Genomic DNA, 24,051 nt, shown 5'->3' with positions numbered 1-24,051 from the left:
CTCAAATCCAGGCTCTGCGACTTATAGCTTTGTGACCTTGGGAAGGTTACTTTGCCTTTCTGTTCCTCAATTGCTTCATTTATACTTTGTGGGTAATGACTAAGCCTGAATTAAGGAATGTGTGTGTGGCCCAGTGAGTTAGTAGAAATACTTTATGTCACATACTAAGAACTGTGTATGTATCGGATTGTTATCGTCCTGAATCATAAACATATTAAAGCAGAAACATTTAGTTTACCAAATCAAAATAATTATAAAATGCGTGTTCATCTATACAAGAGGATAATGATTAGATTTAAAAGTTTAAATGTTTCTGAGGCCAACTGCGTTAATATATATAAAAAGCATACAATACTGTTTGTCACGTGGTAACTGTTGCTCCTATCTTTATGCACAAAAACATTAATATCCAAAACATCTAGATTACTAGGTTTTTTATATTTTTAAATAGTTTACCGTTTGCATGAAGCTCTTGGTTATTGTTGTTTTTAAATATGTTGCGAAATATGAATTATTAAAGTGAGAATGAAATGAAATGGCTGAAAGGGGAATTCAATAATTTAGAAGACCTTTTCTCTGCTTAGATGAAAAAGATTTCCTCAAGAAATTCAGTTCCTTGGAAATGAATACATTTTAGAATGCTAATTCATTTTTCTTGCAATTTATAGATCTGGCATTATTAAAATATTCATATCTTTGAGCTAATGTGGCGTCACCACTGTAATTTGCAAAACAAAGATGGCATGGCTGGAGCAGCACCCATTCCCACGTTTTCCCTTGTTCCTCAAGTTGTACGTACCCCATTACGAAGACAGACCAGTCAGTCATACAACGCCGTAGAACTTTCCAAATAAATACATGCTTAGAACATCATCCCGTGATAGTATCTGGACACAAAATGTTTCCTCAGAATTTCTCTTTCTCATGTGTCTCAGTTGTGTAGCGTACACCCCCACTGCACTCGTCAGGGCTGTGTGCAATGTATGGGGGTGCTTTGGGCTATTAATTCAGACGGGGAAGTCTTCACCCCTCTGGGTCTGACAGCTGTGAAAGGAGAGGGGCCTGGAGGAAGACGGGGTGGGAAGAACCTCCGGGGAAGGGTCAGGCGTCCCTGCGGAGGTCAGGGGAGTGGGAAGGCCTGGGCGGAAATGGCCGGACCCTGCTGCTGTCCCATGCCCATCGCCACCACTGGCCGGAGAGCCAGAGGAGGAGAAGGGGTAATAGTAACAATAATAGTACTTCCACTAATAATTAACGTTTATTCGGCATAGTGCTAAGGTCCGCCGTGGAAAGTCTCATGCAATACTTACAACATTACAAAGCAAGCATCTGTATAATTCTAATTTTAGAGAGAACACATAGAGAAGTGCAATAACTTGTCCCAGTGTATCGAGCTAATAAATGATAGAGTTCAAGCCTATGTAGCAGTAGGACGCCCACTTAGAACCTGGATGTGGCTCAATTATCCCATATGCTCGTTGTATACTGTAATCTACAACTACCCTGTTTCCCCGAAAATAAGACCCAGCTGGACCATCAGCTCTAATGCATCTTTTGGAGCAAAAATTAATATAAGATCCGGTCTTATATTATGTTAGATAATACCCGGTCTTATAGTACCGTAAAATAAGACCGGGTCTTATATTAATTTTTTGCTCCAAAAGACGCCTTAGAGCTGATAGTCCAGATAGGTCTTATTTTCGGGAAACATGGTATGTGTTTAGTCTTTTAAGCCTCAATTTCCTCACCCATAGAAAGTCAATGATAACAATAACCAGCCTGACTTTTAATGGGAGACCGAAAAAAAAAAAAAGATGATGTTGAGAGAGTGTTTTGCGAACTGTGAAGTCTTCATACGTAAATAGGTAAATGTTGGTTATGACCCTACTGGTATTAAATGTTTCGTGTTCTCGAAATGCGACTTGGGTGCAGTTATAAACCTGTGACAGTAGCACGTGCTGGACATTCATTGTCAGGAATTTGAGTCCCAGAATGTGAGAGCTGGAAAAGCCTTTGGGGATTATGCAGTTCAGTGGTGCTCAACCCAGCGGCATATTTATATCGCTTGGGGAAGCTTTTAAACATTATCATATAATTTTAAATTTAATTTTTTTCAGTTACAGTTGACATTCAATATTGTTTTACACTAGTTTCAGGTGTACAGGACAGTGGTTAGGCATTTGTATGATTTATGCAGTGATCCCCTTGATTAGTCCCCACCTGGCACTGTACACACTTATTACAATATTATTGACTATATTCCCTGTGCTGTACTTTACGTCCCCGTGAGTATTTTGCAACTGCCAATTTGTATTTCCTAATCCCTTCCCTTCTCCCCCCAGCCTCTCCCATCTGGCAACTATCAGTTTGTTCTCTGTATCTATGAGTCGATTTCTGTTCTGTTTGTTCGTTTATGCTATTCTTTAGTTCCACATGTAAGTGAGATCATATGCTATTTGTCTTTCTCTGTCTGACGTATCTTACTCAGCATAATACCCTCTGGGTCCATCCATGTCATTGCAGATGGCAAGATTTCATTCCTTTTTATGACCAAGTGATATTCCGTGGTATGTATGTGCCCAGTCTTCATCCAGTTGTTTATCTCCTTTTGCAGAAATGGATTTGAATTGTCTGGAGTAAGACTTAGGTGCCTAAGTGTATATATAAGTGTAAACACATGTATTTGTATAGGTAAATGTGTGTGTGAGCATACAGACGTATTATACCTGTGTGTGTGTGCGTGTGTGTGCGCACGCTCCCAGTGTGTAGTCAGGCCAGAATGACTGAATTGAACCAAGAAGCTTCTCTCTGGTAACCGGGGTACCATATGTTTACCTAGGATCTTCCTGGTTGCAACCTGCCACCCACTGTGCCATGTGATGAGCCCTCCCCTTTCACTCTCAGTGTCGTGGGTTGGGTAAGAAACTGTATAGTCCTCTGCTGACCGTGCAGCGAAGCTCTGGGAGGCTCTTCCTTCTAAAAGGAATGGAACGTGGTGTGCGCCCTGGGCTTTCAGGGGTGGCTTTGGAATCAGTGGGACGCCATGAGGGTAAGCCTGAGGCTCTTAAGCTGAGAGACTTTCTCAAGTTTTCTATGAAAATAACAACTCTTTAACATAGAAATATGCTGTGTCTGCCTGTAACCCACATAAGTGTTGCAGCGCTGAGGTCTGTCACCTACCTCATTTGTCAGTGTCGAGGACACTTAATCACTGCTTTTAATTGCTGAAAGTATCTTCTCGTGATGTGAATGGTGTCAGCTGTTATTTAGGAAATTAAAGTTAGGAAATAAATCAACAGCCTTGTCAACTGTCTCAGCTAGTTTTCTGACCACCGTGTATGGTTCGCTGGCCCCTGCAGGATACGGCAAGCCTTAGGACAACATTTATGGAATCTCCATCCAAAAGAATGCTAGCCATTGACTGAGAGACCTGACCTGTAGTTTGTCCGAGAGGCGGTGAAGCAATCTTCCTGGTTGAGCCTTTCTCAGCCAGTGTCACATTTGACTTTGGCATTAAGGTCTGCATAACCCATGAATACGTGCCCCAGAATAACCTAAGGTACTTCTCCGCCGTAGTCTGGCTTTTACAGGGTGCATGAGACGTCTGTATGAAGTACGAGGTGTGGTCAAACTATACGGTGAATGTTTAAATAAAAAATAAAAAAAGTGTTACAGTGAAAGACACATTGCTGTGAATCCCCCTTAAAATACCCCCCGCCCTTGCTTCGAACACACTTACCCCGTCATTCTTGCCACTTTCTGAAGCAGCTCTGGAAGCCCTCTTTTGTGAGTGTCTTTACTTCATCCTCCATCGTGACAATGCTCTGTGTCACATGTCACCTGTGGTATACGGCACTGTCTGTCAAATCAAAACATTACAGTGTGTCCTCACCCACCTTATTCCCTGGATGTGGCACCGTGTGACTTCTGGCTCTTCCCCAAACTCAAAATGAGTCAGGACACCAAGGCAGCCACGACAGCGCAACTAAAGACACTCAGGAAAGAGGACTTCCAGAACTGCTTCAGAAAGTGGCAAGAATGATGGGATAAGTGTGTACAAAGCGAGGGTGAGTATTTTGAGGGGGATTAATGGCAATGTGTCTTACTGTAATAATTATTTCTCATTTAAATATTCACCCTATTTTGTGATCACACCTCATGCACCTACAAAAGCACGGATGTGGGCATATTGACAGGTTCGGTAGTAAGGATTTCTCCTCATCATTGGGCACAGTGTTCCAGGTGACCCGATCAGAAGTGTAGGCCTCGCAAAACAACATTTGCATTGCAGTCTATCCAGAGTGAGACCAAGACAGTAGAAGTTCATGTCCACCAGCACTGATGACCTTACCTGCGCTTGGAATTCAGGGGTTTATGCTACGCTGGCGATCCAGTGCAGTACCCTGTAGGGGACAGGGGTAGTCACACGTTCGTCTGTGTATGACCGTGGGTAAAAGTCAGACATCGATTTTGGTGTATATGAGATTCCTTCTTTCGCACGTCTCAAGAAAAGCGCTTGGCAAAAGCTAATGACACTCTTCTTAATTGTAGAATTCCCGTGGTCACACTGTTGATGCTGGAAATGTGTTGGGGCCGTGTACCATGTCCCCTCAACAAAGGCGGGCTCCTGTTACTCAGAAAAGGAAAGGACAACTCCCGTTCTTAGGATTCAGAGTCCTAGAAATGGATACTCTGATAGTTGCCTAGTTTGAAAAGGAAAGGTCAGCAGATTTCCCCAGACGTTGTCTGAGGAAGCGGGTAGATAAAGGAGACATTTCGTGCCATTGCAGGTATTTTTCCTGATTCTCCCAAGACGTGCTGGGTGTCCGTCCTGTATCCTTAGTACACCATGCACATCGCTTACCTGGGTTCATAGCACATTGCACACTTGTTTGCAAGTCCCTCTAGTCGTAAACTGGAGAGCAGGAAACATGTCCTGCTTATATCTCATCCCCAGCACTCGGCAAAGACATTAGTGCATACTGGATATATGCAAAACCTTGACTGGATTAGTTAACTGACCATGAACGGAAGAGGAGCTGGAGTGGCCAGTCAGGAACTGTGTCCTTGGAGAGGACCCGTGGTCAGTGAGCTGTGATACTTAGGCTGAAAAGAAAACGTAAAATGAAACGTCATGGAAACCAGACATTTCCTGTAGGTAAGGCCCTTGAAGTCACTCCGTGTTTGGAGAGAGTCAGCTCCTTACTGCACGTGCTTGGAAGCATGAGGGAGGGAGGGAGAGCTTGTCAAAATCTGGTTTTGCTCCAACTGATCCACGTGTTTTGATGGTTACTACAGATGCTGAAACAGTCGCGCTCACCCAAGTTCATGTTGCGTGAATCCGGTAAGTGTGGACTGTCTTTCAACAAGGAAATGGCCAGAGCTTCGTGGATACGTTTTCTGGAATAATGTATTAATGAGGTTGATCAAAGATGACCTCAATGCAGAGATTTCAAGAAGTCCTAGAGAATTCTGGCTCATTATCTCAGTGAAAATCACGTCACCTGCTTAGCATGTCTCATCTGTGACAGCCTCCTTTCCAAAGAGACAGTTCAGTCGTCCTCTCCTATAAGAGATGCTTAGCCTTCCTGAATCCATCCAATGTCCAGTGTTTTTCTTACAGAAAAGTATGCATTTCTGAGCCACTGTATCCATCACCTACATGGCCAAGCGAAAGAGCAAGAAATGGACTTGGACTCCTGACGGGGAAGGTGCTTTCTCTCATACAAGCAGTTCCTGGTTTTCCTGGGTGTGTTCAAAGGGCTCTGAAAAGCCTCGGGCTGAGCTCACTGGTTCCCTGTCCTAAAAGCCCCGCTGCCCTTAGGCTCCGGCTTCGCCTCTGAATCAAAAGCGATGCCATCGCTGGATGCCATCGCTGTAGCTACGTAACTCACCGATTGAGGGAGGGGAGCAGTTACCCTGGGACTAGAGAAGTTTTACAACCAGGCAGCTTCTCGCCTTCACAATTCGTGATGTTTACACACCACTTTGGGGATTTTCTCCAAGGAGGAATCAATCCTTTGGATCTTGTGATCAGCGGCACATCACAGACGTGTTTTGCCCTGTGCTAGCATCTGTTTGCAAGATGAATGAAAGTCTTTGGCATCTCAAGCCTCGACAGGACGATGCGAGAAGCACTGCACAGCCTCGGGCTGCTGCTGGGAGCCTCGTCGCCGACCCCTTCCCAGTCCTGACTTTTTTTTTTGTTTTTTTTGTTTTTTGTTTTTAACTAGGAGGGATTCGTAACTGTGTTGCTGTCCAAAAACCAGATTTGAAAGAAAAATTTCCCTGAAATTAGCGCTGGGGAAGGTGGCAGGGCTGACTCTCTTTGGAAATCTTTTCTTTGCCTTTCTGCCTGCGGAAGAAGAGTCGACGTCTACTGCTCTGCACCAGCCCCTTTACAGACAGAGCATTTTGCAAATGACCCGCTTCACAGCTCACCAGTAGCGTAACCATTCACATGGCTTGAATAAAAGTGATTGTCTTTCTGTTTTCATAATCCATTCCCTCGAAGTATTGTGGGTTCTGTTATTTCTAGACTTCAGCCTTTCTATTTCTTGTTCTCTCAAAAAATGATGTGTTTTAGAAGTAGGTGGCTCTGCCGTTGTCCAGTTGTAATTTTCCAAACAGAGATTTCGGAGATGATTTAAAAAAAAAAAGCCATACATTTTGGCTTTTGCGCAAGCATTTGAGTTCCACTTCCCAGGAATGAAACTTTTTCCCATAGAATTTATGCTGTCCCATAGCTATGATATGATGTAGTCCAGACTTCAAAATGGTGAAGAAAACAGTGCATTAAATTAATTTCGAGAAGCGTTCCTTTCAGAACTGACTCTGGCGACATTAATAGTTTTTGCCTTTTGGCAGAGGAGAGCTTACTAGAATCGACTCCTAGAACGGCTTGGTGTGGAGTCTACCATGAGTGCAAAACCCAGGCGTTCGTTTGTTTCTTCAGCCTTTTTATAAGATTCTAGTAGAGGTGCAGGTTCCCATCCCTCGAAAGCTGGTTTCTCAGTGTTTGTGAATGTCCTTTTTGTATTTCACAGGCCATTAAGCTCTGCGAAGTTCACGATTCCAGATAGAGGTTCATAAAATCGGTTGCAGTATTTGGCGAGTCACTAGGGCTCTTGGTTTGTCCTGTCCACACTGTCAAGGAACTATCAGGGCCTGTTCAGATCAGGTGCGTGAGACCTTCTTCCTGCCCACACTCCCTGCAAGGGGTGGCAGGTCGTGCCTGACGTGGTGTCTCATTTTATTGCTGGTCTTTTCGGGACAGAAGGGCCACCTCCTGTCAGAGCCCATTAAACTCTGCGCTATGAGGAAAGCCAAATTTGGGGACTGTAAACACATCTTTCGTATCTGTCTTTCAGATGGATATGAAACACGTCTTTCAGAGCTTTCAGATCTATCCAGGTATTTCTGTTACCCCGCAAGGCATCTCCATCGGTTAAAACGAGTAGAGTCCAGATGATAAACAAGCACACAGAAAGCTGCTGCTCTTCACATGTCGTGAGGGAAATGCAAGTGAAAACAGTAATGGTGTCATGATTGTGGGAATCCAGGACACGACCCCAAATGCTGGCGGGGACGTGGAGCCACAGGAACGCTTTCATTGCTGGTGGGGACACCAGCGGTGCAGCCACTTTGCAGGACAGTTGGGTGGCTTCTCACAAAACACATTCGCACCATATAGTCCAGCAGTCGTGCTCCCTGGTGTTTACCCAAAGGAGCTGAAAGCTTACGTCCACGCAAAAACCTGCACACGGATGTTTGTAGCAGCTTTATTCACAATTGCTAACACTCAGAAGCAACTAGATGTCCTTCAGGAGATGATGGATAAACAACACTGTGGTCCATCCATGCAAGGGAATGTTATACGGCTCTAAAAAGAAACGAGCTGCCGAGCCAGGAGAAGACACGGAGGAGCCTGGAACGCATATGACTAAGTGAAGCCGAAATATAATAGATGCTCCCTGCTTCTTGTTTGCTTCTTCCTCTGTTTGACATTTACTGACTAGTTCATCACTGCTTATTTACGTGAATACGTTCATGTATGTCGCTGTTTGTCGGCCTGTAGATGTTGGACTGTATCTTGTTCCTCTTTGTTCCCTAAGACCATACATACCACGTGCCCAGTGCGTCCCCGCCGGGAGCTAGTTCTGAAGTTACTTCCACCGGCAGACAGACTTGACAGGTCTGAGTCTTCAGCCCTGGGCGACCTTTCGATGGAAAACAAGTGACTTCCCTTCGTGAGCACTAGGTGGAACCATCAGCGTCAATAAGTTTCATTTCAGGAATTGAATTACGTACTAAACAAAAAGCTTCCCACTTTTATGAGTTTGCAACAGAGTAAATGAGTTAGTGAGTTCCGCCCAAACTGTAATGAGAGCTGGTGATTGAGTTTAGGTATGCCTCTTCCGTGAGGGTGGGCTGAGGGGTTCCCCCAGTGCTGTGGAGGCATCTGATTCGAGCAGTCTGTGACCTGGAAGAAACGTGCTCCGCTGGCTTTCCCGAGACGAGGCTGAGGTGTGCAGTTCCCTTTCCGTCAGATGTGTGACCTGGGAGTGTCGCTTACATGTGTAGTTCTTTTGCTTGTAAAATACAGTATCTCACGTCATCTTTACAAGTGATAGTTTGAAGATGCTTTATAAAAATGAAGTAGTATAAAAACATAAGGGTTTACTAATACCTACTTACTTAAATTTATTTCACTGTATTTTCCAATGTACCGGGCGTGCCAAAAAAAATGCATTCAAGCGGACACTTTGGTCAACGTTGTTCAAGCAGTAGTTCACTGTCATTAGAAGTGTCTGCACACTGGGGCCGGCCCGGTGGCTCAGGCGGTTAGAGCTCCATGCTCCTAACTCCGAAGGCTGCTGGTTCGATTCCCACATGGGCCAGTGGGCTCTCAACCACAAGGTTGCCAGTTCAATTCCTCGAGTCCCACAAGGGATGGTGGGCAGCGCCCCCTGCAACTAAGATTGAACACGGCACCTTAAGCTGAGCTGCCTCCCGGATGGCTCAGTTGGTTGGAGCGCGTCCTCTCAACCACAAGGTTCAAGTCCCGCAAGGGATGGTAGGCTGTGCCCCCTGCAACTAGAAACGGCAACTGGACCTGGAGCTGAGCTGCGCCCTCCACAACTAAGACTGAAAGGACAACAACTTGACTTGTAAAAAAGTCCTGGAAGTACACTGTTCCCCAGTAAAGTCCTGTTCCCCTTCCCCAATAACATCTTTAAAAAGAAAAAAAAAAGAAGTGTCTGCACACTGATGGGAACCACTTTGAACGCCTCTTGTAATTGCAGAAGTGAAATGTGAGTTGTATTCATCCTTTGTTATTGGTTTATATTGAGTATTACAATTTTAATACAGTTTTTTCCTTTCTTAAAATGTGTGTACATTTTTTGGGTCCCCTGTGTACTTCAGCTGCTTCTTATTATCTTATAGTTTTTCTTCTTTTCCTTCGTCTCCTCCTTCCTCCTCCCCCCTGCTTCTTGCCTTTTCCAAGTGACGCCTTCTGCGGTCGCTACCTGTGCTCACCTGGATGTCGGGCTTTCCTCCTACAGCTCATCAACCTGTTCCCCACCGCAGGGAACCTTAGGAAGTTTTGTTTGAATACATCTTTGTCTAGAAAGGAAAAACGTAGGATCAAAATGAAAGGCAGATGATGTTTATGGGGCACGTCTGCCTCTCAGAAAGTGTCTGCAGCTTTGCACCCACTCGTTCCCTCGCTCCCCACGTGGGCCCTTGGGACCTAACGAGCGTCACTGCAGGGAAGGGCAGAGACCCGTCGCCCCCAGGCCTGTCCTGGAGTCTGTGAGGACGCCTTTGATAGGCTGAACCCTAGAGCAGAGCGTGGAGAGGAGTCTGGGGCCTGGTCCCAAAACTACACACAGAATCACTTTCCATGGCTGGCGTCTCCCCCTCCGCAGTCTTTACACGGACTTCCTGCCAGCATGTAACTCAGCTGCGTCCTCAGCTCTGTTCTGCACTGTTGGGTCCTAAAGTGTATTGCACTGCCTCCCCATCGTGTTGCTCTTGATAAGCTTACTACTTGATGCAAATAAAAAATTCTTCCCAAGGAAAGCAATGCTGACAGTGGGTATACTAATTCACATTCTTCCCCTTTCGGTATCGTTTGTTTTGGCTCTGACGGTTCCATATGAAGTATTCTTCCATCTAACGTAAGGTACCTCTATTTAATTTCCTTCAAGATAATGCTTTTTTTTTTTTTTTTTTTTTGCCAGGAACTGGTGTTTTCTGTGGGGCCTCGTTTTTATTTTTTTTACCCGGCCGCCGTGTGGTAATTTACTTACAGTTCTGTTCTTTGTTGAGAACACTGCTTTGCTGTATGTTTCCAGCTTTGTTTTTCCTATAAAGGGCTGTCCCCCCTTCCTTTAATTTCTCTGCGACAAGCGTGTTCTATGCGTTTTCACATGGATCTCATTGTTACTCGATGGCACTTTATAAACCGTGATTCATGTCACACTGGGCACACGTCCTTGGGTGAACACTTTGAGTCTGCTCCTTGTATCCGACGTGTGTGTGTCCACGTGGGAGTTATGTGGAATGTCTGGCACTGGTAAGGGTGCCTGACACCTCAGTATAGCTTTCCAGTTTTTTTTCCTGTTTCCAAAAACTCATAAAAAGCCATCATGCATAGCATCGTCTTTTTAAAAATTTTTCTCCTTAAAAAGATTTTCTTGTCTATTTGATGGGACACGAATGCATGTGAGTCAGTTTCTTGTGTTTAGGTCTTTCGTAACATTTGTTGCCAAGATAAAACTGACGAATTTTAACGATGTTCGGTTGCAAAATAAAGCCCTTCACTTAACAGAGATATTGTGAGATATGAGCAGTTGGAATATTGACAGTTGGCTGCAAAGAGCAGTTTCTAAACTTTCCCAATTCACTGATAACAGTTTTCCCTTCTGATTCCAAACTATATCTGCTTATCTAATGTTTCTCTAAGGGCCGTAAATAATGTAGACAACTTTGAGAGATTGTTTGCTTCTTAGCACGGAGATGGGACACACAGAGACACACACACACACACACGACAGTAATGCACAGTTAGGCTGCAGCTTAAGTCATTCAGTTGTCATCTCCTCCATTTCTAGTTAATTCTAGGACAGGACAGAGTAGAAACCTGTGATGGGCGTTTGTGTGTCGCAAGGGCTTTTCGGTAGCTTCCCGGCTGAAGTTGCCATTGAAGATTGGGGAAGTCCATACAGGTTCAGGCAACAGAACGTAGAAATTGAGTCTGTCTGGGAGATGGAGAGAAATGCTAGCAGGCAGGGTCCCCACAGGTCATTGTCCAAGGCACCCCGCGTGTTACAATAGGGAGCTCAGTGGGAAAGCGGAAATTACAGCCGACGTCCGTAGGAAGGCTTTTGTAAGTGGAGTCCTAGCCCAGCAGTCCCTAAACTTGCTTGTCATCAAAAATCGCATGTTCAGCAAGAAAAACACATTTCAAAATGCAGGTAATAAAAAAGGAAATAAATACCACCCAAGTAATTGCCAAGATTCGCATTGGAGTTGTAGTTTCTCTTACTTGGGGTGCGCGGGATTTCTCTTTGAGATAATTGCCGGTGTGCAGCATCATGAAATCGGGGCTGTGTGCCATGGAGAGGGAGCTGGTTGACCAGCAGGATTCGGGATGAAACGAGACCACGGCCCAACAGTACGCCAGGTTAGAGTGTTGGGCTGAGCTTGTGCACGGTGAGGGGCCACAAGTGACTTGGGGGAGGGAGGTGAGCACATGAGAGCTGGACCTGCAAGACGTTAGTTTTGTCGAGATGTCAAGGATTCTGCGAAGGCAGAAATGAAGGGACGTGTAGCTGACATGCTGGCAGGTGGCCCTGGGCTGGGGATGGCTACACACCTGATGTGGGAGGAGGAAGGTGGAAATGGCGCGCAGAGCAAGGTGTGAGCGCTCGGAGGGGGAGAATGCACGCGAGCGGCATCACGTGGCATCTGATGGGAGCCGGTCCAGGAAGAGGACAGATAAGGGGACGTGTGCTTCTGCGTCCCGGTGAGCCCACTAGTAGAAGCTGACACTTCCCGTGGCTTTGGCTGAGAGGCCATCATGGGTCACAGTGTCTGGAATTCAGGAGAAAGGGGGACCTACGGCACAGACTGCACCAGGCCAAGGGCCTAACTCATTTTGGAAACGGCCTCAGGAGTGTAGCCTGTAGCCTAAGTTACTCTTTTTTTCTAGCGGTATCACCGCTTTATTTGTACATACTCTTTATGGTCAAAGAAAGTCAGGGCACGTGTCAAAATTGTGACCCGATGAGTGAATGAAGTCTGCATTGTCGTAACTTCTCATGGATTCCTTTGCCGCATTTCTTGGGTTCACGCTTCTTCGTGCCGTATCCAAAAGTCTAACGTGGTACCCCAGCTCAGCAGTGGAAGCTGGCACTCCAGCTGCACGCCAGCGTACGGGAAAGGGGAGCTCATTGAAAGCTATTATGAGAGAGAGGCTGAGAATGTCAGGAGAAGCCGATCCCCGCGCTTAGGGCGTTATGAGCAGCCCTCCCCACTGCGTGCCTGTGGAGAGCCTCACGGAGAGCTAATAGGTGGGAGAGCATGTAGTAAGCCCAGAGTGAAATGCAAATTCAACGTCATAAAAGTAGATAGTCCTAGCTTTACATAGCAGTATATATACATTTTCCTTTGAGAACTTTATTCATGAGAAATGAAGTACTCCTCAAATACTAACTTTAATTCCTTGAGTCGTAAAACGAAGTGTAATTTCTTTTCCTGTAATACGCCATTTGATAGCCAGACCATAACGTTTCAGGCTTTCATAGGTTTAATGGATAATGGAGATTGGAAGTCTTGTTAAAAATGGTCACATTTCTCCTTGAATAAAGTCATTGCAGTCAATTAACATTCAGTGGGCATGTTTTAGCCCAACTTTCTGTGTTGCTTCCTCAGGAATCACTGAATATTTGCCGCCTCTTTTGAAAGTCACAAAATGGTATTTAGGGAAGAATTCCGTTTTAGAGAGAAAGAAGTAAGCAACGTTGAATGGATACCTGTGGTGTGCAGAATAGCTAGTGACTTGTATAACAGGAGTGTTGATGGGGCTTACAGTGGGACTTTCTGCTGAACCTGGTCAAGCTTCACCCTCTCCACGCACAATGATTTCACTTGTGTTAGCTGCTTTATTTGGGAGCCTAAGAACAGTAAGACAGGACAGGAAGCCTCAGTGGCCACAACTGCAACATAGATACATGTCTGGGGGACTCTGCGTGAGGGTCGGGGGTGGAAAAAGCAGGGGAGGAGGGGACTGAGACAACTTCCTGAGCCAAATCCCCAAAGAGGACAGCAGCTCCTGACGTCACACTCAGAATAAAGGGAGGGCGCCTTCAGCCACTTGCTGGGGATGTTGGAACAGTGGACAGTTCCAGGTTTGCCTCCCCTTCCTGGTGACACGCGAGAGCTTTGGTAAGAAAAACTCAGTAGGAGAGCAAACGGCTGTTTCTGGGAAAGAAGTGTCTAGAAAGCAACAGTCCCACTTTTCCCGGCTGTGAGCCAGTGTGCATAGGGTGTGGGGGGGGCCATGGCCCGTCTTGTGCCCTGAAGGGCCAGGGTTGTCTCTGAGCTGCTGCACTTGCATTTCCTGTGTGTCGCAGCCATGAGTTTCCTCATTAGAAAAGCCCTGTGGAGTTAAGGCTTCTTGACCACAGCTCAAAGCACTAAAAATCCCATTTCGTGGAAAAAGAATGAGTTTTTAGAAGAGCCATGCAGCAGGGACCAGGGTGCCTTGAGCGTACACTGCTTGTGCCCTCTCCACCACTCCGTGTGTCTCAGGAGAGATTGGAGAGAGGGGGGGAGGGGGAGAGAGCATTAGGACATTGTTTCTCCTCGTTTTTCTTGGTCATCCCATTCGCGAGGTCAGCCGTATGGATTCCTTCATGATAGTTTGACGTATCGCAAACCCTAGTTCATCAATAATCCATCTGCAGACAGAATTCACTATATGCCGTGCAAAAGTCTGGGTGGCTGGGGAATCGTAAATTAATGAGTAGATGCCGTGCCTTAGACCAAAAAGCGTAAAGGAGAAATAGAATAGAAATCTCATCTGAATCAGCGTATACTTCGTCAACCATTTAATGTTCTCACAGGATTTTCAGGGAAGGATGGGTAGGAAAAGCATGTGGTATGTGCTGGGACATGGCAGGAGAACTGGAGATTCTGGGAGCCGTCACACTCATCCGACTGGCCAGGAGTTCACCCACCTCGTACGATGAAGAATAAATAAAGAAGGAATGCGTCTCCAGCACAGCATGAAGCATTGCCAAGCGCCCCGGGGCCACCTTAGAATTGGCACTTCCTGGAAGCAATTCCTTGAGTTTCCATCCAACGCAAGGATGTGTCTGCTCTACCCTAGCTTTTTTTTGGCAGGAGTTTTACCCAAGCTGATGGTATCAGAATTCAGCTCAGAGCTGTGATGTTTGCCTTCCCAGAGTGACTGGCAAACACCGTTTCTCGGTTTGTGTTCAGATTTGTCTCTTGGCTGACCTCCAAGATTGTGGATCAGCCCGAAAGCATGCGATCTGCACACCACCACTGAGCCCATCGCGGGGCCAAAGCCCAGCACAAGATAACGCGCGTTCCACTCGGGAATCACATTTAATTACGTGGAATGTATGTGGTTTGTGTTTTGTAACTCGTGGGTGTTAAGCCATAGATGGGAGCTAACGAGAGAGAATGTGCGTAAAACACCCGACAGGGTAGGCGGTTAGTGACATCCAGATCAAGTCCTTTCCCTGCCTCTTGTACTTCTCCCCCTTTGCAACCAGAGGGACGACTTGGGAGAGGTGGCTCCCTGATGTCAGCTTCTGAGAAGGTCGTCAGTCCAAAATGGTGCTCGTGTGTGTGTGTGTGTGTGTGTGTGTGTATGAGTGAGTAAGTGTGTGAATGTGTGTGTATGAGTGTGTAAGTGTGTGTGAGTGTGTGTGAGTGAGTGTGTGTGAGTGAGGGTGGCGAGGCAGGTGAGAGGAGAGTGCTCAGTGGCAGGTTCGTGCTGACCACAGCCACGCTGCACAGAATGATAACTGTTTCCGTGGTAGGAACATAGTAGGGCTTCCTCGTCAGAGACTCGCTCTCTGCTCACACCGGTGCTACCTTGAAACCTGCCCATGAATGTCTGTTGCAAATCCATTTTAAGAAAGACCTGAACTTTTAAAAAATATTAATTTGTTACATGGGACAATGAGGTCTTGAAGGGGAATGTACCTGGATTTGGGACATGTGTGTTCTGTGCTTTCTGTGCCCTGTGTATTGCTGGATCCGAAATTTTTTGGTTTTGCAGTGCATGGTGTTACTAGGTCTGCTTTCTGGGCTGCGTGGCAGAAGTTAAAAAGAGCAGAGGCAGAGATCAACGGGATATGACTAATGTCCCAAATGGGTTACAAGTAAAATGTAATCATTCCGTCATCGGTTAACCTGCCAGCTGAAGAACACTGCTAAACACGTTAGATGCAGAGGAACGTGGGACATTCATCCATGACTGGAACGCATAGATAACCTAGGCTAACGGTACGAGATGTTGATATTTTGCCCGGTCACCACCAAGAATGATACCAGGCCCCATCAAAGAAGGCACATGTTAAATCGAATGAAACCACGCTGTCAGCCCGTGAGCTGGACCGAGTTAGAACAGCTCCATGTGTTAGCGTCCCTTGCTATCTGCTTTAAACGCTTTGTGACGCAAGCCGAGTGAGGGAGACCTATGGGGACACCGATCGTGCAAATGCTACAGAATGTTCCTGAGGGAGATTATTAGAGAGCGACGCTGATACAAGACGTGTGTTCAGACATCAGGTTTACGGATATAAAAATGCTGGGAATAAATGTCTTAGTGATGCTTTCCACATGGCTGTGAGTTTCTTCCTTAAAACACAAATTACTGGGGAACATTATAAGCTAGAAAGGACAGAATCATCTGGACAAAAGCAGAAGAAAGCATTCATACGGCATCACTCACTTAAATGGGATCAAGATCGAGGTACAGTGTTTAGAGAATTGAACAGCATTTTCTCATCACCTGGATTGTTGCCCGAGGATGAACCCTGGAGCTCCCTGAGGCTGGGACCACCCCTAACTCTTTCCACCCTTTCCTCTTGGAACCCGGCCCACGTGACCTGCCATACGGTTGTGCACATAGTGGTCCCTCAACAAATCGGATTACGCGTTTAAGAGTCCGATGGAGTAATTTTATGTCATTCTCTTCCAACTCCTTACTCAACAGACGAAGAACCACATAGAAGAAGAAACTTAATCTTTCTTTCCTCTCCCCTTTTAGTTTTCTCCTGGGAGCCCCGTCATAAAAGGCAGAATAATGAGAAAGGAGCAGACAAATTTATTTAGCATAAGTTTTACGTGACGCGGGAGCCTTCACCAGGAAATGACGACCACAAGAAACCGTTAAAGCTGAGTGTTTCTACATTGGGTTTGATGGAAAGTGGGAAGTCGTGGAGAGACGTGATAGGACAGAGGGGAGCAGAGTGTAGTAATCCGGGGACCGTAGTGAGACTGTGGGTTCCGGTTCCTCTCTGTGTCCCTTTGTCTTTGGGGCTAAAGACGCTCTTGTCTGGGTGTAGGGCGCGCGCCTCTGCCATGACGGTCTGAGGACCTGCTTCAGGGGAAGGTCGGAAAGTCCATCCTGCACCTGCTTTTTCTCACATTCCTTCAGCTGGAAATATTTAATATGCGAAGTTGCCATATTTGTGGGTAGTGAGTCCTGTATCCATCAACTGAAATGCAAACAGATGAAGCGATTAAAATCCCATTCTCGCACCCAGTACCCTGTCTCAGGGCTGTGTGACACCCTTCGTGTATTATTTATATTCTGTGACTCCCTTTGCTACACATACGGAGGTAGAAACATCAAAATCTCATACGCAAATCTTTAATAAGAGAAAATGGCATTTTCTTAAACGGAAGTCCTGTTTTTCTGTCCCGGCGTTCTGGTGTATTCCAAGAGAGTGCATTTATTTCTGTAAGGGAATGCTGAAGGCGTGTTCTATCACTTAAAACACTGGTTTACCTCCATAGCTTGGGAACACATCTGTTCTATAAATTAAGGCAAACTGTACTCACCATAGTCTCCTGTTTTATTGGGTCACATGACAGTTCTGACCGTTTATGGACTTATTTTTATTTTTTTTTGAGATTCCTAGGAGTTTTAGAGGAGGCTACCGAAATAGACCAGACAGATGCAAGAAACCGTACAGCATCTCACTTGGAAAGAGTGAAATACGAACCAAGTGCGGAAAATGCCATAGGCTAATAAAAAGCCCCCATGCCCCTTCTTGCTGATTTCCGTACCATTGTGCTTTTTATTTCTCTTTTTCCTTGTTTTTATGAGATAGGATAGAATGAATTTGAGTATTGTGGACAGGAAAGGGGTCATAGGTTAAAGCTGACAAGCTCAGGAGACTGAAAAGAACCACATAGGATGGCGTGAACATAAAAATCCCTAAGGTGGGCCATGGTGGGGAAGTCACATCCTTGGCCTGGAGCTTCCCTGACAAAGGTCAATCTTTACCTTAAGTGAGCCTGTCTGTTGTCTTTTTGCGTCTAAGATAACATACCCTTGGACTGTCAGTAATCCCTTTTTCCAGACCCCCCCCCCCCCCAGGGGGCACAACCCACCTCACCAGGGCAGGAAACCACATAAATTCTCATTGTTATCTTGGTCCCCAAATACCATCTCAATGTGCTGTAAAATGTTATTAACTATCCTGGACCCACCAATGTAAAAGAGGTACCTGCCTCTCCAATTTACTTTTATCCAATCTCAGAGACTTCCCTGCTTTGCTTTCGCCCACCCCCTTAATCTACAGCCAATGGATTTCATGTAACCTTCCTCCTTTGATTCTAATGTATAAAATAAGTTGCAAAACGGCTCTTTTCCAGAGCATTTTCTCAATCCACTGAGACTTTGCTTCCCAGCAATTGTCGTCAGTTTGGTTCAGATAAACTCTTACAAGCTTTCTCTTAGGCTGGCTGTTTTTTTTTTCGTTGACAGTATGCGTTTGTGGTTTCACTCACATTCGGGTTGCGAGCTGCGTTATTTCTCCTTTAGGCACCTGTTGACAGAATGTGTCTTGATTCGTTGCGACAGTGGCTACCTACTTCAGAAAACGTGCAGATGGTACTTTCACTTTAGGGGTCTCACTGTTCCTCTCATTTCCGGTGGCTCCTAGTCTCCAGATTTAGGGCTGGGAGACTAACTGGCTGAGCCCCTTAGTTTTGAGGCTTCTACTCACGTGATTTTGTCTGAGCCTGACCTTTCCCCCATCTCTTCTCACCAGCGTCGCACCGTAAAAGTCCCATTCCAATCCCTCAGCCATTCCCGGCTCTCTCCTCATTCCCCACACCCAGGTGTCCCTCCTTCCCTCACTGAGATAATTTGGGTTTTTATTGAAGTAACATGCTTTGAAAAATCTTCCTGTGCTGTCGTATGCCCTCGGGCATAGCCTCCCCCCAAACCCTCCCCGTGAAGCAGAGCTGTCCCGTATCTAAAATGCCGATAAGGTTTTCTCTAGCAGGAATGGAAAGAAGCAGTAATGAGCTCATTGTTTCCCTCTGCTCCCCAAGCCCACTTGTTTGGAAGAAGCTGAGGTGAAGCCGCCCATCCTGAAAGTCTGCCTTTATCAGAGAGAAAGGGGATTTCTAGCCAACTTTACATATCAAAAGGAAAGCTGGCCCCTGAAAGGCAGTCGGACCTAAGTCCCAGAGTGGAGAGAAGGGAAGGACCAGGGAAGGATCCTCAGACTTTCTGGAAGACTTCAGATAGTAAATATTTTGGGCTTTACGACCTCTGGGCTCTGCCTGTCTAGTGGGAAGGCATCCATGCACAATACTTGACTGTGTGGCTGCGTTCCGATAAAACGTCTTTCAGGACATTGCAATTTGGATTTAAGTAATTTTTGTGTGTCAGAAATGCTTGGGGTTTATTTATTTATTTTTAACCATTAAACATATTGTAAAACTCATTCTAGCTCTTTGGCCTTTGAAAAAAAAAAGAAAGAAAAGAAAAAGCAAAGCCAAAAAACAAACAAACCAAAACCAAAACCCCCCACAGGATGGAGACTAGGTTTGGCCCTCCTCGGACTGTAGTTTGCAGACCCCTGATTTAAAGGAAGATCCCCCAACTCCTACTGAAAACAACTTGTGGTGGCACCGAGGGAAGAGGGTGGCACAGGGGACAAGCAAGCTTTGCTTGTCCTTTGGAGTCACGTGCCAGGAGGAAGGACAACGCAGAGATTGACAGGAAGGGAAGCTGAGGCAGAGGGGTGTTGGCCCCCCCCGGCTTCCACTGTGAAATCTGGAAGATGAGCGACTGCTATAGAGATTGGCCCACTGACCGTGGGGAGAGAGCTCCTGAGCTGAGTGGAAATGCTGCATTGTTGGTGGAAAAGGGCGGGACCTCCACTGGGAGCCGGACTGCTCTGTGTGGCCCCCAGGGGACCCTGTGGTGGCCCAGGACGTGGCTGCGGCTGGTAAGCACGTGGGGTGATGTGGCAGGGGACAAGGGGACCTCAAAGCAGAGGCAGTGCCGTGGAGAGAGCGTGACCTTGGGGGCAGGAGGAAGAGGACAGAAAGGAGTTCCCGTCCGCGTTGACCTTGAGGGGTCTGAAGGGCATTTCACATGTTACGTAACCTGGATGCACAGAAACAGTGGACAGGGCTGCTGACGGTAAGAAGAAGGCTTTTACTAAAGTCCTCATGTGCCTGGAGGAGACGACCCACCGTGACCTGCCCAGGTAGGAATTTAGATCACGTCACCCTATGAGGTTATTGCCACAGGACCCCCTTTTTCATCCACAGACACCAATTATAAATGGAAGTTAGGCTCCTCGTTGATTTGCCAAAATGTATTTAAACCAGAATATACATGGAAGTAGTAAATAATTCAACAGCATTTGTTTGATTTAAATATGTCTGCATTGGGAAGTCCAATTACCATTTATAATTGTGTCTGTGTTTTGTACTATGGAGTGCACGTGCCGTGTTTTGCACGCTGGCCAAGGGACAACGCGGCCGGAAGTCACTCTTTGTCACTCCTTCAGTGTCACCACCGTACACAGTTTCTGGCTTCCGTGCTTGGCCCACGGGAATTGGTAGCCGACTCTTTAGGTGTGGAAAGAGGGCCTGCCTGGCACCAAACACACATTGTGCCTGTAACACGGTTTTGAACATTGGGGGGAAGAACGGTGTCCCTCAAAAGAAAATCTCATGGTGACTACTTTACACATTTATGGAACTCAAAACCCGAGATCGGGCAATTCTTGACTTTTCCCGACTCACTTCCCAGTCCGTGCAGGATCCCACAAGACTGCTTCCTCCTTTGATACCCTTCCTTCCCCAGGGGTCTCTTCATCATTCACGAGCAGGGACTTCTCCACACATGGGGAGACAGCGTGAGGAAAACTCCTTTCTGCCGCCTGCCTTTCCTTCCTCGTGGCCCCACAGCTACGTGCCAGGCCCTGAGGCCCGGGGCTGGGAGGGTGTCTGAAGGGTGTGTGTGGTTCCCTCATTCCTACCTGTTGGAATTCACGAGGGACACCCCTGAGGGAGGAGGGTGTGGGGACAGGCAGTCGCGCAGCAGCTCCTGGTGGCCCGAGGCTAAGCAGAGGGCGAGCAGATGTCAGGGCAGCATGGAGCAGGCCATGAAGTGGGGGGGGGGCACTGATTCTGCCGTCTCCTCTCCCAGCCTTGCAGCACCCCCGTGCCGCCCCTGCTGTTTGTCCGAGACCCTCCTAAGTGGCCAGTCATCTTATTTGGGAGGGAGGGAGTGGTCGAGGAGCTTCCACCGCTGGCTGCAGTCCTGCTCTCCGTTGCGTGGGGGGCCAGGTGCAGAAGACGGAAGCGTGACACGTGGATGAGAAAGGGGGACGGAGAGGGAGCGTCTCACTGCCATTTGGCGTGGCCGGCGCAGGAGGGAGATGGAAGGTCTCGTCCAGCCCTGAGCAGCTGGCATCCCCGGGCGCTCATCTGAAGACGGAAAACCCTGCAACAGGCCATGCATCAAACCGTTCCACTCATTGCCAGGGGTCGTCACGCCCAGCTCAAGGTGGACGCCCATCTGTGCCCGATGTCCCGGGCTAGGGGTTCCCCCATCGGGGTGCTCCTGTCTCGATGACGTTCTCGTGCCCGTCGTAGTGATGGGGTGTGTTGGGTGTGCCCTAGAATACAGACATCTGCGTGCCCGGGATACAAGTGACACCTGCACACGGCAGCTGGAGGTCGTTCCAAGGGCTTCTGTCTTTCAGCCGCCGCCACCAGACATGCGACCCGCAGGGTTTCCCTGTGCCTGACAGGTACCAGATTGTCTCAAGTAAGAAGGAGCTGCTTGGATGTCAACCGTGTTTAGCTCCTGGAGACGATAATCATCACTAGTATCGGTTACTAAGGCTTCTTTACAATATGAATGACTTTTGTATGAATTCCATTCTATGGCCCTGTATTTCCTCTTCAAGAGATGAAACCACCCTTGAAGACAATCCATACCCATAATAACCATGTTTGAGAGAAAGCCTGCAGTGGTGGAATGGAACAACACTAAAAATGATCATTTAGCAATACGTCCGTGAAAGAAAGATGATTTGAATCTCTTCACTGAAAAGGTACGCTCTACCACGACGATAAATATCGGGGTCTGTTCTCTCAAAATGATCAGACTTTAAAGAAATTGGGGAGAAATTGCTGTTCCCCCAGAGCCCCCAGAAAGGAGCACACCCCAATCAATGTTTGGATTTTAGGACCAGGAGATCTTTATGGACTTTGGATCCCCAGAAACGGAAGATCGTAAGCTTGTGTTGCCTTAAGGCATGGCCTTGGCGGTCGGTTGTTCCAGCTGTCCCAGGAAACCGATACAATACCCATTGTGTTTTCAGGGGCTGTCTCTAGTTCTGCATAAAGGATTTATGGAGACCTAAAAACCCCACTACTGTCATCCGGCCTTGGTCTGAGATGTCGCTTCCTAAACGATGATTTAGTTAAACTTGAGGGCACAGGGCTCAGGGGAGTACAAATTGTCCAATATTTTCCTCCCCTAAACCATGATTGGAAGCACTAGTTTGTGGGTAAGAATATGGGATTCTTGACACTGCCTCTGAAAATGTCTGTTTGCATAGAAAATGTCCTGGGCTCACTCACTATATACCAGAAGGGAAAAGTAGATTCGTGTTTAATGGCTCACTTCCTGTTACCAACACTCTCGTTACGGACATTGATCATTCCTGGGTGTCTTCCCTGTAAGTAACACTTGTGTGTTTTTCGAAACCCGTCCTGGAGGTGTCAGAGCTATGGGCTGGCGAGTGGCACCATCTGTGTGTAAGCAGCAGGACTGCACCACAGTTACCTGACTCTTTAGGGTCTGCAGCGTCCGGACCACTGATTAGAAATTGTGGTGAGAGAGGAGACAATCTAGTGACTTTTGGAGTCCTTTCAAATGCAGTGAGTGTAGATGCTCAATTGGTGCTGTGACAAATGGTCCCACATGATGGCGAACTGAGATAATTAACTGTGTGAAATTGCCTGTGGCATGGACTTAATAGACAGAATGTTCCTTTCTAACGTCTCCCTAACCTCTTTTATTATGTTCAAGCCTTTTTGCTTAAAATTAAAAAAAAAAGTCCTGTGTCCTCTAACCCGTCTTCCTGTTTGCTGGATAGGACACCGTGTCCACCACACCCTCTCAGAGCTGTGGTCCTCTAGAGGATTTCTGTGAAAGGATGGCGTGCTGTCCGTGACCTTCCGTGGTGTCTGTCACTGAAGCATGTGGCTGCCAATGATGCAGAACTCCCGGTGGTCATCCTCTGGACCTTGGCACGCCCTCGTACAGCTCGGTCCCTTTTCTTACTGTGGTAGACATCTCAGAATCGTCACAACAAGCCCTGGAGGGCACCATGCTGAGCCTAGATTCCCTCCAGTCGTAGCTCAAATCAAATCATACGCAGCTTTGGGACTTGGCTGCCGGTTAACTTGCTCAGCAGAGCTGCCTTGGCCAACGAGTGAAGGCTGAGGGGTCAGTCACTATTGAGATGCTTTCTCCTGCGTCCAGTGCCTAAAGCACTCTGCGAAATGGGGGGACGTTACTGTGAAATGGCTCTGTCCCTCCCTCTCTCTCCCTCCCCCGTCCTCGCCTCTGCCTCTGCCTCCCCTCTGCTTCCCCTGCTTCCTCTCTCCCCCTTCTCTTTTTTTATACTGCATGCGTTTTTTGCGAAGATCTCTGATGTCCTCCAAATACTGTTTCATTCGCCCCTTCCCGTCTGTCCAATGCACTAGCCATGCAAAGGCATCTTATTTCGATAGAGAGAGGACAAAGAAGGTGGACAGACTTCAGAGTTCTCCTGTAGGAAACTGGTGACAGTGTCCCCCAGCCTTCCTCACTACCAAAGCCACAGCTTTGTTTTCTGCTGTAGTTCAGGGCCATGTTAGTATTTATAAAGCTGTCATCACCGATGTACACAACGCAGTCAAATAGACGGTCACCCGAGAGGTCCTCCCTTTGCTCATCCCTCCGCCTCTAGGCCAGGAAATGACCTCACTCCTTCCAGGTGGTCTGTCTTCCTGCTTCTAGGTCCAGCCTCTGTCCCCGCTGCTAGTTGAAGCTTCCCCTGGGGCTGTGTGTGTGGCAGGAGGGGCTCTCACTGCTCCAGGCCTGCCCTGCACAGCGGATGGGTCCCCGTGTCACACGTTGTTAATTGTCACTTAGCGTGCAGAGGGCATCTCCGGGAAGAGGGTTGCTGGGAAATGTCTGAGACTAGGTGTGTGTCTCACACTTGACTGCACCCTTATAGGTTACCGATTAGGACACTTTGAGTCTAGTACGTGTTTAAAGACAACGCGCTGCGGCTTAAAAGGTTTAATTACAAAACCACAATGACTTTCGCACCAACCTAATAGTGGGTTCATTGAGTTAACGTCGCTGAGCTGCAGATGCCAGAGGAGACATCATCTTTTCATCAAACATCAGCAACTCTAGCCTCCCAGAGACTCTTTGGTTGTGGAGATCTTGGGTTT

At 47.0% G+C, this 24,051-nt stretch overlaps 1 long non-coding RNA gene across 16 annotated transcripts in view; it reads left to right on the top strand.

The window, feature by feature from the left end:
- LOC109435144 (uncharacterized) overlaps window positions 1-24,051 on the top strand; it is a 278,364-nt gene that overhangs the window by 11,065 nt on the left and 243,248 nt on the right. The gene's annotated exons all lie outside the window — the stretch shown is intronic.

Source organism: Rhinolophus sinicus, chromosome X (assembly GCF_036562045.2).
Source record: "Rhinolophus sinicus isolate RSC01 chromosome X, ASM3656204v1, whole genome shotgun sequence".
Classification (NCBI taxonomy): domain Eukaryota; kingdom Metazoa; phylum Chordata; class Mammalia; order Chiroptera; family Rhinolophidae; genus Rhinolophus; species Rhinolophus sinicus.
The sequence above is the reverse complement of the archived record's forward strand: the minus strand, read 5'-3'. Positions and strand labels throughout refer to the sequence as shown.